A 6,770-nucleotide genomic window follows, 5' to 3' on the forward strand; every position below is an offset into this window, starting at 1 on the left:
CGGCACGTGTACTGACAGGAACCAGGAAAAGAGATCATATTTCTCCTGTATTAGCTTCGCTGCACTGGCTCCCTGTAAAATCTAGAATAGAGTTGAGGTGCACTAGGTTGTGGTCTGACCTACCCAGAGGGGGGAGGGGAGAGGAGCTGTATGCATCCTTAACGTTAGCAAACAGCAAGTCTTATTTTAGTCTTATTTATCTTATTGTTTTCGTTGTTCATTTTAGGTTGGATTTTACATATATTCACCTACAGTACAGGGTTTTCTATCTCCCTCGGTTTCTAGTGCTGCGGCTGGTGGTGGCCTCCAGTCACAGGTGCGGTCCATGTGGTGGGAGTCCACTCACTTGTGATGGTGATATTGTTGTGGTGGCACATTTTATTAGTGTGGTGTTTTTATTTGAAATGTGGATTTTGGATTGTGTTATCATTTCACATTTCAGGTGGAATACTCCTAGTGCTCCAACAGTGGGTGGTTGGCTCACTTCAAGGACCGCCTTTTTTCACCTCCGTAACATTGCAAAAATCAGGAAGATCCTGTCTCAAACAGATGCAGAAAAACTAGTCCATGCATTTGTTATGTCTAGCCTGGATTATTGCAATTCCTTATTATCAGGCTGTCCCAATAAGTCCCTTAAGACTCTCCAGTTGATCCAGAATGCTGCGGCACATGTACTGACAGGAACCAGGAAAAGAGATCATATTTCTCCTGTATTAGCTTCTCTGCACTGGCTCCAAGCAAAATCCAGAATAGAGTTTAAAATCCTTTTCCTCACCTACACAGCTCTTGCTGGTCAGGCAGCTCATAGTACCTTATTACCCCACTAGAGCATTGTGTTCCCAGAATGCAGGGTTGCTTGTGGTTCCTGGAGTCTCCAAAAGCAGAATGGAAGCCAGAGCCTTCAGCTATCAAGCTCCTCTCCTGTGGAACCGGTTCCCAGTTTTGGTGCGGGAGGCAGACACACTCTCTACTTTTAAGAGTAGGCTCAAAACTTTGCTTTTGGATAACGCTTATAGTTAGGGCTGGCTCAGGCCTGCCTGGACCATCCCCCTAGTTATGTTCAGAATCAGAATCAGAATCAGAAAGAGCAGGATGGAGGATGGACTCTATGATGGCAGTGTAGTTGTGAACCAGCATTTTTTGTGGCAGGTTAAACTTCCTCAGCTGCCTCAGGAAGTACATCCTCTGTTGGGCTTTCTTGATGAGGGAGCTGATGTTCAGCTCCCACCGGAGGTCCTGGCTGATGATGGAGCCCAGGAAATGGAAGGACTCCACAGTGTCCACTGGAGAGTCACACAGGGTGATGGGGGCGGGTGGGGCTGCGCTCTTCCTGAAGTCTACAACCATCTCCACTGTCTTTGAAGCGTTAAGCTCCAGGTTGTTGCTATTGCACCAGGTCACCAGATGGTCAATCTCCCACCTGTAGGCAGACTCATCCTCTCCAGAGATGAGTCTGATGAGGGTGGTGTCGTCCGCGAACTTCAAGAGCTTGACGGACTGGTGACTGGAGGTGCAGCTGTTGGTGTACAGGGAGAAGAGTAGAGGAGAAAGAACACAGCCTTGAGGGGAGCCGGTGCTGATCGTCTGCGAGTCTGAGACGTGTTTCCTCAGCTTCACGTGCTGCTTCCTGTCAGACAGGAAATCTGTGATCCACCTGCAGGTGGGGTCAGGCACGTTCAGCTGGGAGAGCTTGTCCTGAAGAAGAGCCGGGACGATCGTGTTGAAGGCAGAGCTGAAGTCCACAAACAGGATCCTGGCATAGGATCCTGCGGAGTCCAGGTGCTGGAGGATGAAGTGTAGGGCCAAGTTGACGGCGTCATCTACAGACCTGTTGGCTCTGTAGGCGAACTGCAGGGGGTCCAGCAGAGGGTCGGTGATGGATTTGAGGTGGGACGAGACCAGGCGTTCAAATGATTTCATGACCACAGAGGTCAGGGCGACGGGTCTGTAGTCATTTAATCCTGTGGGCCCTGGTTTTTTGGGGACGGGGATGATGGTGGAGGCCTTGAAGCAGGCTTGCACGTGGCATGTCTCCAGTGAGGTGTTGAAGATGTCCGTGAACACCGGAGACAGCTGATCGGCGCAGCGCTTCAGTCAGGATGGGGAGATGGAGTCTGGTCCATAGGCCTAGACTGCTGGAGGACTTCCCATGATGCACTGAGCTTTCCTCCTCTCCCTCTCCCTCCCCCTCTCCATCTTTACACATTCATGTCCTTCCAATGCATGTTACTAACTTTACATCTCCCCCCGGAGTTTCTTTGTGCTTTCTCGCCTTGCAGGTTCCTGTGGATCGTGGTCCTGGTACGCCTGGCTGCTGCCGCCATGGGCCTGGTTGACTCTCATCATTACAATTATTTTTAGTCATAGTTCTGTTACTATTAAAGCTGTTATTGCTATTATTAATCATATTTCAGTTATTATTACAGCTGTAACTACTATTATTAGTCATATTTCCATTATTATTATCATTATAGCTGCTATGGCTACTGCTGGTACTGCTATACACCTCTGCCTGGCTGTCTGTCTCTATGTGTCTCTCTCCCTCCCTCCCTGTCTCTCTCTTTCTCTCTCTCTCTAACCCAGCTGGTCAAAGCAGGTGACCACCCACCTAGAGTCTGTCTGGTTCTGCTTGAGGTTTCTGCCTCTTAAAAGGACATTTTTCCTTGCCAATTGCTCATGGTGGGAACTGTTGGGTCTCTGTAATAACATTATAAAGAGTACGGTCTAGACCTGCTCTATTTGTAAAGTGTCATGAGATGACTTTTGTTGTGATTTGGCACTATATAAATAAAGTTGAATTGAATTGAACTGGTCAAGGTAAGACAGTCTGACCTCTCCTTTTCCTTTTTTGTAAAGTACAATAAATATGGCAGTTAACACACACTGACTGCTGTGGACTCTTAATTGAAGCCCCAACTATTAATTCCAGGTATTAACCCCTCCTAGGAGTTACACAACCAGAATAGGCTTCATATCCAAAAACAATGAGCCCAGTTATGGGGAGCAGTTAGTCAAAACAGTCACAGTCACCGCAACAACAACCTCCTGCTCAATACATCCAAAACCCAGGAACACATCATTGATTTCAAGGACAGAGCCCCGCCAAAATCTTCCTTACATAGCTCAAGAAAAGCCATAACCATCACACACTAATTTAAATTTCTTAGCATACATATAAGCAATACACTCAAACTTAGTATTGTTCCTGTGCACCATCACAAAGATCTGTGATTCCGTTTGCGATGGTCTCTGGCAAATGTGTCCATTGAAATGAACTGTGGAAAGCCAGTGAGGGCTCTCCCCTGATGTCCATGATCACTTTGCTGGGCCCTAGAGGGTTTTTCCAGGTGTCCAGGAGTCATTTGCTGGCCCATGGAGTCCCCCATTGGGGCTGGTTAACCTGTCCACTGCCAAACAGCACATATCCACCTTGATTCTTTCAACTGTAAAACTCTGAAAGTTATTGATGCTATTGAAACTGTAAAAGTTAAGATCATATTTGGCAAACAGAATGCAACTTGGAGAAACACTACAGCCATTGCAAGTTAGCAAAGAGAGTGCTGCAAAGCTGGGCGTAAATGTAGGAACATGCCTGACATTTTTGAAGAGTCTAATTTATAATTATAATATTTATTATTTCTCATCATAAGGATTATCAGGAGTTCCTGTGCCTTATTTATTTTAGCCACCTTGAGAACTTTTACTGCAAGTTTCGTCTTACCATCAGGTGTCGCAGAGGAATCACTTACCATGTCTGCTGGCAAGCTTTGCTGTTGCGCCTCACCTATGTCGACGTCCAACTCCCTAGAGTGTTGCTTCACCTCCCTCGGTCAGCAACATCAGGCTGAGGCTGACTCCTGCACCGTCTGCCTTGCACTCCCCAGGGAGAAGTGCCCATCCATCTCCAGGCCCTACACAGCGCAGGGGCGGGTGTTTGCAAACTGGTGCGAGACCAGGGATCTCTGCAGGGTGTCCTCTGCTAGGTATTCTACATTTCCTGCAGGGCCTGTCCGAGAGCGGTCGTGCTGCCTCCACCTTGGGTGTGTTTGCAGCAGCAAATGCAGCAGGCCATGATGGCCTGGACCACTTCATGGCCAGGAGCCGCCCTTTGGTGAAGCGCTTTCTGCGGGGGTCCGCAGGCTGAGACCCCTTACTTGATGCTTTGTTCCTCAATTGGACCTCCGGATGGGGCTGGACAGTCTTAAAGGTCTGCCTTTCGAACCTTTGGATCAGGCAAACCTGGGGATTCTGTCTATTAAAACGGCGCTCCCCTTGGCCCTGTTTGTGCATCCATCATGTATGTCTGTCAGCGACGACAGGGGATCGGTGAACCGGTGTCTGAATCCGTCCTTCCGGCCTAAGGTCATCACCTCCTCCTTCAGGGTTTTGGACTAGTGTTGATTCGGGCCCAGCTGGAAGTACATTTCATCCCCACGGCCTTTGCCAACATGCTCTCCCATTTTTAATACCCTTTAAATTGTCCAACTTTTCAGCTGACCCACAATAAGTAAATTAAAAAAAAGAATTTACCACAAATACACATTTTTACAAACTGACAAAACTAAACGTCCACTGACCAGATGTGGGATGAGGGATCCAATTGTTCAAAAGTGCTTTTGACTGCTTCATCTCTGACGATTGTTGCATTGTAAATAATGTACATTGATAAATGGTGATTAAAAGAACTGTATTTATTTTATATTGATTTGTTTGAATACAAAATCCTGTTTTTTATTTTATTTATTGTACTGAATGATTTATTATGCAGCCCAATTTTTACTTTATCACAGTAATAGTTAAACAAATCAAGTCCAAGATATAAATATATGTATTTAAACTGCATGATTCAAGTGTATTTTTGATAAATTCCGAAGTCCATTCTGATCCTGAAATCCACCCTTCAACTGGGATCAGAATAATCCTGTTTTTTTGGATCAAAGTGATCCGAATAAAAGGTTTTGAACAACACAAAGTGAGGGTTTTATCCAGATTTGATCCAATCCGATAGCCGTTATCCAGTCAGATTACTTTTGAACAACTTGCCCCTGGTTTCTGTTTTGAGGTTATAGGATGGGGTGTAGGGAGGGTCTGAAATGTCACCATGGTGGGAGTGGTGTTGGAAAAATGTGTGTAAACTGTATGGTGTGGGGACATTTGTTGCACCTTCACAGTGTGTATAAATCTCATTGTTAAGTTTCCACGCTGAGAGTACAGATTCTCTGTTTCAATAAAATGTTAACATATAATAGGAATACAAAATGTCTTCTGGGTCAGTTACTTGCAAACTCAGTAGTGTGTAAAGACATGACGGTGGCAAAAACATGGATTATATCTAAATCCATTTATGGGTTTCATGATTATTGCTGAAAAATGAATCACATACACACCACACAAGTTGAGTGTCCATTTATTATGAATCTACACACAAACTGTCTGGATAAAATTAATCTGAGACATCCATTCATTCATATCTACACAGCATAAATAATCTTACAGTTTGTACTGTACATTACCATCAACATTGGTAAAGATCATGTGACCTCTGAGGCGCGCCCTACAGACACTACACAGATGTAAATGTTAAGTCATCAACAACACTCACAGCGACAGCGTGCGTTTGCAATGCTGCCGTGAGCAAGGCTCAACTGCAGAGGAACCAACTCTGACTGTACAATTAAAAAGAATATTTGTACATTATTAGAAGACAACTTTGTCTGTTTACAGTTCATACATGCTTATTGTAAGGCTTCTCAAGAACAACTCCTCTGATCCCTGTTTGCAAGTCTACCAGTCCGGCCACCAGAACACACCAACACTGTTACCTTAAGGCTGATGTTTTCTGCCTGAGCTCTATTTATATATCTATCTTTTTCAACATTTGGTTTCTTGTTGCTGACAGCAGCTATTGTCAAATCAAATCAATGTTAACGTTAAACAGGAAAAACAACAATTTGACACACACACACACAATAGTTCTGTATGTTGCATTTAAATCCCCGAACTGATGAAACAAAGCCCTTTGACATTAAGGCTTTAGTAAGAATGAATATGTTACAATTTAGCTATCTGAATGAAACTGACAAGGAGTGACTACAACACTGGGACACTGCAGCTGTTTCAATGTGACATAGGAATGTGTGTTAGTTTGGTGCAATGAGGAGAAAGAACAAACTGTAGCAATCACTGCCTGACAATGTGGTTTCACGTCACAAACAACTATTGCATAAGGGTCCATAATGAATTATCTGATATAGCGTAAGCCCTTAAAGGTGCAGTCAGTAATATGTTACTGACTCTTTGCACAAAATCAAAATAATATATCATCGGTGTGCTGCTTTCAAGCTTTTAATGAGGCTGAGCCAGTGCAGCTCTGTGATTTGTTGGGCATCCCTCAACTATCCACCATCTCCTCTGCACTGTCGGTTTAGTGTCAGTAAAAACTGCAGCAAAGTACTGCAGTATCTTTGTAGGACAGATGAGGAACCTAAGACATCTTATGACATGACACGGGTCATGGTTGCACTTTGTTTCCAGTTGAATGGTCCACCGCTCCAAAACAAATGCAGTCTAATCCAATAAATCCTACCTTCATCCAGGTTCTAAGGTTCCACTTGTGTTTAAATTTAGTTGTTTTAGAGGTGATTCAACACCATGGTCATGTTGCATTAAGAGATGTTTAATATTGTGTTTGCCCTCATTGATATAAACAGGGTAAACTAATTATTAGAAATACATCCAGTATAACACAAAACAATTCCAACGTCATTCAA

The sequence above is a fragment of the Enoplosus armatus genome, chromosome 18 (assembly GCF_043641665.1).
Source record: "Enoplosus armatus isolate fEnoArm2 chromosome 18, fEnoArm2.hap1, whole genome shotgun sequence".
NCBI classification, from domain to species: Eukaryota; Metazoa; Chordata; class Actinopteri; order Centrarchiformes; family Enoplosidae; genus Enoplosus; species Enoplosus armatus.